At 32.1% G+C, this 13,364-nt stretch overlaps 2 protein-coding genes across 2 annotated transcripts in view; both read right to left on the bottom strand.

The window, feature by feature from the left end:
- Positions 1-3,217, bottom strand: part of LOC133330736 (eukaryotic translation initiation factor 4E1) — a 158,357-nt gene extending 155,140 nt beyond the window's left edge. The window contains exon 1 of the mRNA XM_061539147.1: positions 3,204-3,217. The gene's annotated coding sequence lies outside the window, so the exon portion shown is untranslated. The remainder of the gene's footprint in view (positions 1-3,203) is intronic.
- The window catches only part of LOC133330735 (four and a half LIM domains protein 2), a 283,851-nt gene that overhangs the window by 130,657 nt on the left and 139,830 nt on the right, over positions 1-13,364 (bottom strand). The window lies entirely within an intron of this gene.

Raw genomic sequence — 13,364 nt, forward strand, 5'->3', positions numbered from 1 at the left:
GAAACAAGCACCCAAAACAAATAAAATTTTTTTTTATTGATTGGTATCTTGCTGATACGCATTGGATTTGTAAAGGCCCACAAGATATTCCCACATTTATTTGGATTAAATAACAAAAACGAAAACAAAAAACTTTGTTCATATCTCAGGAGGTTAATTAAAACAATTCCATTAACAATCCATGGTAGGCATTGGAGAGAGAGAGGAAAGTTCTGCAAGCCGCCAAATAAACAGCCAACAAGTTATGGCTGTGGGTGTCATTGTGAACGGAGTGGGGGCGTACGAGTATGTGTGAGAGTGATTATATGTCAGTCCTTTAATTAAATTCTTTCGACTAATTAAAAGCATCGTTACAAAACTCAATTGAGATATTGAACGACACACATTCAAACGGGCAGACAGACAGACGCATTTGCGACAAAAGACAAGCCAAAGAACAATTAAAGCATTTAATTAACGTATCATACAGAGCAGTTCACAATGAATTATGAACGCATTTGCCTCACACCCCTTCCACGCCGTCCTTGCTACGTTCCACTTGTCAGTTATATATCGAGGTTTGGCTCCTGCCAGTCAATCTCCGCTTAATATTGTCAAAGAATGATATAAGAAAAAAAAAAACAACATACAAACCAAACACAAAAACAGAAGAAACATAAAATCATGGATAAAACTGTGAACTGATATCAATTCGACAAATTGAATCAACGTCGTTTCACATTTTGAAAGCGAAGATGGTGAGGAAAATGAAAAATTCGATTTTTATGGTAAAATTGCAAAGTGCGCGTATAAGGGCCTCAAAAAGACGAGACCTTCATACATTTTCTGTATTTGCTACAGAAGATATTCTGTCTGTATAAATTCTGCACAAAGGCTTCTACTTCGAAATATTATTTCTGCTTGTGGAAGAATTACAAAAGGATTTCGATCTATAAAAGGGAGACATATGAGTCGTTTACTTTCACTGTTTTCAGTCCGTTTTTATCTTATATTGAGATATTTAAAGTTTTGGGTTGGATTTGTATCAAAAATATTTTTAAGTGATGTATGATTGATGATTATATGATTTGATATGATTTTTATCAGAACCTAAAATGGACTTAAACCACTTTCAAAATAAACGATTCCTATAGAAAGCCTACAGCCTACAGGATATCTGTTGAGGACTGTAGAAGTCCTATAAAAGAACTTCTAACCTCCATGAAGTCCTGTACAAGATCTTAAGTGTGTAAAATTTTTCATCGGAGACTCCGAAAAGTAAATATTATTGATCAGAATTGAATTCTATATCGATATATCCATGTCTATTAAAATCAATATAGCGATCGAAATATTTAATGTAGAGTATTGACGTTTTGCAAACACATTGCTGGTACTGCCAGAAAGCCAGTAAGGAAAGTTCAAAATTCGGATGCAAAATCGCTTCTCAATCCAAAAAAAGAGAATTTGGTGCAACATTTATATAAAATCGGAGGAAAATATATATGGGATCTATATCTAAATCTGAGCCGATTTCAATAAAACTTCACAGACCTCAACCTGTTGTAATCTCAGTACGCTTTGCAAAATGTTGACTCAATCGAAAAAAAAACACTGGCAGTTTAGTGCACCATTTATATTAAATCTGACGAAAATTTATATGGGACGTATATCTAAATCTAACCCGATTTCAACAAAATTCCACGGACGTCAATTTTTAGTAAAAATCTGAAGGAAATTAATATGGGAACTATATATCGACTCAGAAAGTGATTCCATGCATATTCTCAAAAGGAACCATGTGTCTACCTTTTTACTTTTACCTGTTACAAAAATATGCACAAAAACATAATACCCTGTACCGCAGTGTGGTGAAAGATATATATTGGTCTACGCTTTGGTATAGCTCCATATAAAGATACCGCCTCTTTTTCGGCATTTTGAAGTTTATGGCAGCATTTTCTCATCGAGGTGGCTGTAATTTGGACGAGTTTTTCAAAATTGAAAATGTATTTAGTAATTATTTGAATAGCCCAACCGAACTGGTTACAATTTGTGCAGGGTACTTGGAGGGTAAAAAATCTTTGCCGAAAAATGTTCGATATAAATCCATGTTTGGACATAGCCTCCATCCCTCCATCGGATTTTCCCGAAGTAGTAATTTTTACATTCGGATTTCTCGCAAATTTCTCTCCATGTTTTAAATAGCCTCCACACAAAGGTTCAGCTAAGCTTAGTTTCATTTTCTCATTGGCTAGAAGTCTTCTACCATGATATGCACAATGTAAATTGTCCATAGAGGTCATACAAATATATCTGTTGTATATAGAAGCCCAACAACAAAATTTCTTTGAAGACCTATAAAATGTTTTTTATATATAAAACCAACAGCAAGTCTTTTGTTCACCCATCAATAAAAGTCCTACAGAAGATCTTCTATCTATAGAATCCCTGCATATCTTTGGGAGACCTTCAAATGGCGTTCTATCTTATAACTCCCATTGGAATATCTACGATTCCTAGAAGATCCCACAAAAAGGCCCCTCTACACTAAGAATCTTCTTTTACTCCAATACCACCCAACAGGATTCGATTTCGAACATCAACAATTGAATCACGTAGCCGCAGTTATGGCCAGCTATTGGTCGCATCAAAATGAACAGCAAAAAATGGGTGCGACAAAAATTAATGGCAAAAAAAGTGGGATAAGTTCCATGACTGGTGGGAGGGTGCCTGCAGTAACTGACAACCGAAAAACTACCGACAAGAAACAGTTAATAAAAATAAATATGTTCTTGTCAACGCTCAAATGTAATCCAAGGAAGAAAGCAAAAAAAAAAAAACTCACGACAATGACACGAACACCTCCAATCGACATTGGGCAGATCATCGAAATGTTTACATGTATTGGTATGAGTTGTGGAGATGATTTAGGGTGGTGGGTGTGAATTTGTAAGGTGGAGTTTACGTGTCAATTTGGAATTTATTAAACAGCCTGACAATATTAATGAAACAAAAACTATTTTTATATTCTCTGCTGTCGAAGTGATATATAGAAATTGTATATTATGTGATTCACATAAATGTATGATATAAATATGACAGGCTTTGTTATAGATACGAAAGGGGAAATTATTAAGTTTTTTTGCAACAGATTCCGAATTCTATTTTTAAAACATTGTTTTGGTCTGTTACACTCCATAATTACACTCCATAATTTCGACGATGTACAACTAAATTCAATTCAGAATTCTTAACTATAGGCAATAATCAAACCATAGCACAGTTGTCCCAATTAAATTTTTTTTGGCCAAAATTATTTAATACAACATAATGTATACTTTTCGTTTATAAATAGATTAATATTTATTATAATAATATTTATTGCAAATCCGTTAAAACGCGTTTCTGCAATCATAAGGTACAATATAGTACTATTTATTAGGTTTTTAGATATGCAAAGGCATACAAATGTTAGGGTACAAAATGTGATGTTTTAGTACAAACATGAGTTGTAAAACAAAATAAAATGCGGTGAACATAATTCAAAATTTACTCTTTTTATAAAAGTATGACTTAAAACAGGCTTAAGAAGGTTGTTTTATATTATTAAGTAAAGAAAATAAAAGAACTCTATTAAGTTTTAAATTAATTAATTATTGAATATATGTAGATATTTCGATTTCCAGAACTATATTTTCATCGCCATATTCTTTTTCGAATTCTTCATCTGTGGTTTCATCACAACCAGTATCATTCGCGGGCCGTAATTCACAGTTTAGTTCACAAACTAACAATTCGATTACTTCAGATGGCAGGTTTAACCGCTTTCTTTCTTGTAAGTGGGCGTTTAGGCGTATAGATGATATAAGTGGATCAGATGTATCCATTGCTCTATTAAATAGCGTGTAATAATCTGTCATTTTTATATATTTTGTTTCTGCATTCAGCAGCATCTTTAAAATATCTTAAATCGGACGGTACGGCTATGTCACATTGTGGGCCAATTTTCAAAAAATGTTGCAGAAATGTTTTTTATACTATTAAAACCTTAAATATCAATTTTAAGAAAAATCGGATGAAACTTTTTCTTTATCCCACATTTTCAGTTCAATACTATATACAATAAAAACATCAATTTATAAAAAAATTCACTCAACTTAAAGTAGAAAAATACATTTTTTTCTAAAAAAGGCAAAATAAGGCAAAATATTTCATCTGAATATGATAGTACATACCCCTGCCAGCTTCCAAAAATTTTTTGGAGGAGACGATATTTTTACATTTTTTCTAAAGTTTAAGAAGATTTCAAAAATATTTGTAAAAAATAATTTTCAATATACACACAAACTTTTATCTCCCCCAGATATTACAACTTTCTTCGTTCTTTCTTTATATATTATGAAAGCACTTATTATCAGCTTCCAGATTCATAATAACTTTGGTGTGAATTTCGTATACCCATTCGACCACACAGCACACCAAAAAGTATATATTTTACAGCACACAGTTTGTTCTATTTTTTATACAAAAAATTTTCAACTTTAGCATTACACCAACGAGCGGCTATTAATGGTATTTAGAAAAACCAATTATTTTCTGATGGTTTGAAGTGTTTTTTATTATTCCGCGCAAAAAAATTATAAAAATATGAAACTTCAAAAAAATAATTTTGGCCAAAAATTTTGTGATTGCGACAACTGTGCATAGGCAATAATCTTTACAAATTCAAATGAATTAAAACCTTTATGCCTGATTAAAGGTATTTTAGTAAGTAGAAAATGTTTATTTGGCGTTATTGAAGATTTTACAATTTGGTACATTAGTTAAAAAAACAATAGTCGTTTTCCCTCTTACAAAAATAAGTCCATTCAGGGTTGTGTGTAAAAAATATCTATTAAAATTTATAAATTATGAGAACAAGTGTTACGTGTCGTCTATTCACTTTGTGTCTTTAATATTATGAATGAATTCACACACATATATGTACGAATGTGTGTGTGAGTGTGTAATTATGCCTTGAGTATTATTGTCGACACCAATTTTCCCTGGAATGAACACAACCATACGATTTAAAGGCAATTGAATGGCAAAATTGCGACACTATGTCGTAAATTATTTCGTTAAATTATTGTGCAAAAATAAAAACACTTGCACTTGCAATAGTAAAAAAATGCAATAAACACGAATCGTGACAGTGGGAGGGAGGACAGATATTAGAGCAATTTTGTGGGTGAATAAACTGTGATTGTAGAAAACAGAAATTAGGCCGCCTTGATTTGGCTTCTGCTATTATGTTATTCAGCTGTTTCAATTAAAGTATGTGAATGTTCTCTACTTTGACATATAGACAATTTTAAAAAAGTTTTATTTTTTACTATGTATTATTGAAATAATTTTTGAGATATTTGGTATTTTCCATAGAACGATATAATATGCAAGATAACGTAGGTTGTATTTATGAAAATTAAAACCAACTATATTGACACAAGTGGTAACATTTCCGAAATATTGCCATATATGATCAAGCGTTTCAGTCTGCTAGTTTAAAATTTAACTTTTGAATCGATTGGTGTATGCGTATTAAAATAGTGGAAATACATATAAAAAATCAAGCTTTTACTTGAAATTGGTTCGGAACCTATATGCAAATACCAAATTTGCAACTTCTTAAATTAAAAAATTATAACAAGAAAAAAAGACGTTGATTTCGGCCGAACCTAATTTTGATACCATCGCCATAGGAAATAATGCAACTTTGGAAATATGTCATATGGAGTAAAGAACTAAAACGGACTTTATGATATAACAAATCGGGCCATATCATTGTATGTGGTCTATATCGTGCAGGGAGACAGACGGAATGTAAACAAATAAATAAATATAAAAAAAGTAAAAACGATTTTAAGTTCGGACCGGCCGAAATTTTTATATCGTCCACCTTGAGGATGACAATCAAAGTATCTAAAATTAATGGGGCTTCTAGGTGAAAACCCATGTCATGATAGAGGCTTGAATATAACGAAAAATAGCTGAGAAAATGATGATTGAAACTGTCAAAATATCTAATAGTGAGTTATATGCGGCTATAATAAAACGGAGATCAATATTGATATTTTTGGTAGTGAGATTTGACAGCCAATGTGAATACAAAATTCCAAATTACAGCCAAATTCGTTTGAAAAACGTGTCCAAAACTCTAAAAATAATCAAGTCGGCAAATATTAATAATTTTAGTACATCTCCGCACTGAAATTATTAATATTTGCCGATGATACCGCTATATGAACCCTAAATACAATATTACAGTTACAATTTTATTGAAAAGGGGTAGCTCTCATATTATGGGGACTACCCTTAAACGTGAGTCAATATTAAACCTTTTTAGTACGAACAGTGCTATACAATGACAACCCAAAATACAAAATTACAACCAAGTTGGTTGGAAAACATGTCCAAAATACCGAATACTAGAGGGTAGTGTTATATAGTGCTTACCCTGACACTGTGGTCAATAGAGTTACTTCGGGTAATGTGGACCATGCGTCAAATGTGGACCACCCCCCATATCTAAGAAAATGCTTCAAATATTTCAATGCCGCCTTGATAAATGTTTTCCTAATTAGTGAAAACTAACATCAAAATTGGTTTTTAATAAATAATTGCAATGTTGAAAATATAGTAGTAGAAAATGTAGCACGGATTGTAAAAGTGTGATTTGAGCATTTTTAGCACAATACTCGAACGTTTTTGCAAAATAGTCGAACACTTGGTTTTTCTCGAATATAAAGAAGTTATGTGTTTTTTTTAACAAAAATATATGTTTAGATGTAATTACAATCGGCGATTTTTAATTTTTATTAATTTTTGAAGCCGATAATTTTTTTTAAATAAAAATATCCAATGTCGGGTCATGTGGACCACTATAAAAAAGTAGGACCTTTTCATGAGGACGAGTTCGAAACGTGGGCGCATTTAATATGCGAGGAGGTATTATAACCTCTGAAAACTCGATATGCGAAATTACAGGTGCTTCGGTTGGATAATGAAGCAAGGGCCTTAAAATACCGCAAATGGGGCGGTAACCTTAAATGGGGGCTATTCCAAAACATGAACCCATATATTTTTGCATTCATTGTTTCCCAAGAATGCAATAAATTGAAGTTTATCACAACCAATCCACAACCTACCTTTAACTTACTGATCCTCATTCCCACTCATACTGGTCCACATTACCCGCCAAGTTATTTTTATTTGTAGTTTAGAGTTTTTTCAAATATAATGCAATAAAATTTTTATAGACACAAATACATATATAATTTTTGACCTGGAATATATTTAGCCAACAAATCTACTATGTTGTGAAAACAATTTGTTTTTATCTTTTACCGTTTTTACGCCCACAATATCAAAAAAAAAAAATGGTGGTCCACATTACCCGAAGTTACTCTGTTAATAATTTGTGGTACGGATATGCGTTATTTACTGTTAACCCAAGTTACCAAATTACAGCCAATTCGGTTGAAAAACCGGTCTAAACTCCCTTAAAATATCGAATATTGAAGAGTACTGCTAAATTTGGGCCACCTTGAAACTTAAATCAATATTAATAATTTTTGGTACTGAAATGTGCTCTACTATGAGAACCCAAAATGTCAAATTACAGACTATTCATTGGGAAAGTGTGGCCAATATCTCCAAACTACGGAATATAGGGAGTACCGTTATGTGGGGCTATATATGCCATTTGCAATACAAAACATCCTAGGAGTACTAGCAAGTCGGTGCAAAATTCGACATAGAAATTTATTCTGATCAAGATTATATACATTATGGGGTCTCCGGTGATTATTTTGATGTGTTGCAAACGGAATGACAAATTTAATATACACTCCACCTTATGGTGGAGGTTATAAAAAGGATATTATATATGGGCTACACAGAAACGTTGGCAAATGAGAATCCAATCTGCCTACTAAAAATGATTTTTAGTACGCAGATTTTGTACCCAATGAAAACCTAAATTTTTAAATTAACGCGGGCTATACCTGAATATAGGAAAATATAGATTCTGATTCTATTGCTGATATAACTATTTGCTACTCAATTACAGCACACAATGTCAAATTAAAGAAAGAATTAAAAAACCACAAATGTCATATTACCGTCAATAACGGTAAAAAACGTACTGTAAACTCTAAAAAGGGGGAACAATTATATGGGGGCTATGTCGAAACATGGACTGATATAACCCATATTTTGCCTGCAGACAAACGACAACTCTATGCAAAATACTGATACTAAATTATCAAATCTGGCGAATGATTAATGCAAATAAGCCAGAAATAAAACAGCAATCGGTTCGTAGATGAGCCAACACAACGAAGCACTTAAAAACAAATGGTTATGTGGCGATTGTTTCGTTTCAGTAACCTATCGTCAATTTGGAACACCATTAATTACTTGTCTTCAGAAACCCCCTTTCAAGATAAGACTAACTCTGCATATATGTATTTGAAAGCTTAAAGAATAAAAAAATAATTCGTTAAATTTTGTTGTTGTTTTTTGTATTTAAAGACAAGTCCTTCTTAAAGAATTTTTGACCACTAAAAAAAATAGAGAGTACATGTCTGGCTGTCGTATGAAATAAAATTATTAAAATCGCACAAAAATTAAAAAAAGGCACTGTGCAGCACTAAAATCTTGTATCAATCGGGACCGCCAAAATCTCTAAGCTTATGGTGGTGGACGAAAAACCATACCTGGGTTTTGCATTATTCGCAAAGTTTTTTGGGAATTTTTTATTATTTCGATTTGGGGTCGATTTTCAAAAAGTATGTATTTCTTATCACGTGAACTACTCGAAATATTGATGTTTACTCTTTAGCAATGTTTTTTTATCCCTTTATGCTTAGAGATAAAAGTAAAAAATATCATACTCAAAATGGCACAACTGCACAGTTGTCGCAATCACAAAATTGTTGGCCAAAATTATGTTTTTGAAGTTTCATATTTTTATAATTTTTTTGCGCGGAATAATAAAAAACACTTCAAACCATCCGAAAATAATTGGTTTTTCTAAATACCATTAATAGCCTCTCATTGGTGTAATGCTAAAGTTGAAATTTTTTGTATAAAAAATAGAACAGACTGTGTGCTGTAAAATATATACTTTTTGGTGTGCTGTGTGGTCGAATGGGTATACGAAATTCAGACCAAAGTTATTATGAATCTGGAAGCTGATAATAAGTGCTTTCATAATATATAAAGAAAGAACGAAGAAAGTTGTAATATCTGGGTAGGGAGATAAAAGTTTGTGTGTATATTGAAAATTATTTTTTACAAATATTTTTGAAATCTTCTTAAACTTTAGAAAAAATTTAAAAATATCGTCTCCTCCAAAAAATTTTTGGAAGCTGGCAGGGGTATGTACTATCATATTCAGATGAAATATTTTGCCTTATTTTGCCTTTTTTAGAAAAAATGTATTTTTCTACTTTAAGTTGAGTGAAATTTTTTATAAATTGATGTTTTTATTGTACAGTATTTTTCGGTTAATTGCACATCAAAATTTGCACAAATTTTTGTTCAATTAACCGAGGAACCAATTATCCGAACCCGCTTACTATGAAATTAAATATTTTTGACCCATCATGTGGTTCAATTAAGCGTGGAAACCAATTAACCGTAGGGTCAATTAACCGATAAATACTGTATATAGTATTGAACTGAAAATGTGGGATAAAGACAAAGTTTCATCCGATTTTTCATTGATATTTCAGGTTTTAATAGTATAAAAAACATTTCTGCGTTGACGTTCCCAAAGTTGGTGGTTTTGGTTCTACTAATGATGGTAACACATCCCGTCGTGCCTTTGGTAGTTACCAGAAGTTTGCTCAAATTATCGGAATTAAAGAAGAGCTTGTTTACCGCCTTCATATAATTCTTGTATGTTTAACATGTCAATTTCCCCTTGATTTGGAAAAATTTGAAAAATACTGTTTCGAAACAGCTAAATATATTCAGGGCCATTATCCTTGGGTAGCGATGACACCAACAGTGCACAAGGTCTTGATTCATTCTAAGCAAATAATGCAGAATGTTGTGTTGCCAGTTGGATGTTTTGGAGAGGATGGTTCTGAATGCAGAAACAAAATATATAAGAATGACAGATTATTACACGCTAGAAACAGTAGTCGTGTCAATAATCTCACAGACGTATTTAATAGAGCATTGGATACGTCTGATCCACTTATATCATTTATACGCCTAAACGCCCACTTACAAGAAAGAAGGCGGTTAAACCTGCCATCTGAAGTAATCGAATTGTTAGTTTGTGAACTAAACGATGAATTACGGCCCGCGAATGATACTGATTGTGATGAAACCACAGATGAAGAATTCGAAGAAGAATATGGCGATGAAAATATAGTTCTGGAAAACGAAATATCTACATATATTCAATAATTAATTAATTTAAAACTTAATAGAGTTCTTTTATTTTCTTTACTTAATAGCATAAAACAACCTTCTTAAGCCTGTTTTAAGTCATACTTTTATAAAAAGAGTAAATTTTGAATTATGTTTACCGCATTTTATTTTATTTTACAACTCATGTTTGTACTAAAACGTCACATTTTGTACCCTAACATTTTGTATGCCTTTGCATATCTAAAAACCTAATAAATAGTACTATATTGTACCTTATGATTGCAGAAACGCGTTTTAACGGATTTGCAATAAATATTAATATTATTATAATAAATATTAATCTATTTATAAACGAAAAGTATACATTATGTTGTATTAAATAATTTTGGCCAAAAAAATTTGAATTGGGACAACTGTGAACTGTCAAAAAACATACATTTCCGAAGTTTTTTTTTATAATTTTTCGAACTGGGTTTGTAATTTACTATTAATTTGACTAAAATATATAGTCAAAAAAAAAAAACATACAACTCTTCTTAAAATCCTGTTTGAATTGGATGACTTTATCACATGGTTATAGTCTCAAAAAAAAAAAAAAAAAAAAAATCATTTTTATGTTCAAAAAAATTGTATGATTTTTAAATACCATACCATGGCAAACCATTTTCTATGAACATTTTTGACGATTTGACTTTGTGACCATATAGCCATGTGAAAAAGTCAGGTCTAGGACATACATACTTTTTGACCCACACAAAATTATAATACCCTCACAATATAGTTGTGAAGGGCATACACATTTCCTCAGAAAAAAACGACCACTTGAATCTAATAACAAACAATATTCTTTGGCACATTTCAATCGATATTTATTAAAAAATCACATTTGTTACACTTCACCCTTCCAAATGCTCAATATTTTTTTCCTCTAAATCGATTAGACAAAGAAGATTAAATTACACATGGTTCTGAAAGAAGGGGTTCCGGCCTAGTCATTCATGCATTCATATCAAATGGTTACGAGGCAACGTAATTTAGTTTCGCCTCCACCACCATCACCTCTTGGCAATCGAGCGATTTATCATCAATATTTGCAGTGATGGAGCACTTTCCGACTTCTTTTTTTGCTTGACGAACCTCATCTAATTTCATTTCAAGTGGTTTCGGGTTGTTGTTTTTATTTTTTTTTCTTCAGCTGCAAATAATCATCTTGTGTTAATTAATCTGTAAGACAAGTGCTTGACAAATATGAAATGGCATGTCATGGAGTGAGTGAATGAAGAAATAACAAATAGCAGAGCTGTTCAGCCTACCATCACTGCCACATACGTCGACAACGACAACGCTTCTCGCAACATTTAATATGTTGGTCTCGATGCTTTTAATTGTTTGTTGCTGTTGGCAATGAATTGGTTTTTGGTTAATTCTTGGGGGGTGGAGGAGGGAATTGCTACTTAAAATTAAATATACATACATATATGCACAAATTTAATATGATTTTAGGATATATATAAACGTATACTTCGATGTAGGATATAAGAATTATTTTAGGGGCCTGTTTAAGGAAATCAGAAAATTTAGGACATCATTAAATTGATCGAATTTATCGATTGATAATGGTGAATGAAGATTGATAATGGTGAACTGCTTGTTAATATGATCAAATTTTGTAAAAATTTCTCAGCTAAGAAAACCCTCCAACTTGAGAATGGCACTAAAATCAGCCAAAGCATGAACATTGAACTTTTCTACTAATACATCCTTTGTTATCCAATAACAAAAATCCTAGATTGCAAGAATTACTGTACACTCCCCCCATGGTGGGGATAATATAAAAATTTTATTTTCTATCTGAAACATACTTCATTTACAATTGAATGTGTCTGCGTATGTACGAAATTCTGTCATTCAAACACATATGGTCACATCGAAAAGCCTACGTAAATATTTAAAATGTGATTTCAATTATAATTTCATATAATTTCTCTTGTTTTTAGTTTTTAATTTTGTTTTTGTTTGTTTTGATTTGTCATCAAGCCAAAGAAGAACGAACAACCAAATCATCGTCAACATAATTGTCATTTATCTGTTGACGTTGCCCAGCCAAATAAACAATTTGACACATCAACGATGGCGATGAATTGACAACGAAAGAACTGAACTATCCATCCGTCCACCATTCATCCAACCGCCCATTAGATTCATTTGAATGAGTTCCAATGCCAAACATATCACAAATTCTCATCCACAAATCAACAAACATACAAACAAAACAAAAAATGACAAATGTACAAATCATGGCAAATTTATTTATGTTGATTGGTGGACAGTTGTGATAATTGTTTGTGCTATTTTTAAAACAAAATCAAAATTTGTGAAGATAAAAATAAATAAATAAAAAAGAACACAAGTTCTGTGAACCTGGGTTGCCATAGTCATGGTTTTAATTTTCTGAAAAATTATTGAAGATTCTAATATAAAAGAGCCTTTCGACAAAATTTCCAAGTTAAGTACCTTTTTTATTTTTTCGTGTGATATTTTTGAAATGATTTGCGACCAGAGCAAATCATTTAAGGCCTCGGGTTAGTTACCCACACTCGGCTGCGGATTTTTGGTTAACACGAAAATAAAAGATTCAAAGATAAAAGCGAAGTTCTTCTACATCAGTCTTATTTGTGCCCATGCCCCGGCGGAAGACAAATACATATTTTACGAGCGTCTAAAATCAGCATATGATCGCTGCCCTGGCTATGAGATTTTAATGCAAAAATCGGAAGGGAAAATATTTTTGGTCACACTGTCGGAAAATTCAGCCTCCATGAAGAAACATCCGACAACGTCGTGAGGTTGATTGACTTCGCCGCAGCAAAATAACATGGTAGTTAGCAGCACCAGATTCAATCATCTCGATATACACAAGGCCACCTGGATTTCTTCTGATCAAGCAACGAGAA

Source organism: Musca vetustissima, unplaced genomic scaffold, assembly GCF_032173495.1.
Source record: "Musca vetustissima isolate MV318-11 ecotype Yass unplaced genomic scaffold, APGP_CSIRO_Mvet_v1 utg69497, whole genome shotgun sequence".
Lineage (NCBI taxonomy): Eukaryota > Metazoa > Arthropoda > Insecta > Diptera > Muscidae > Musca > Musca vetustissima.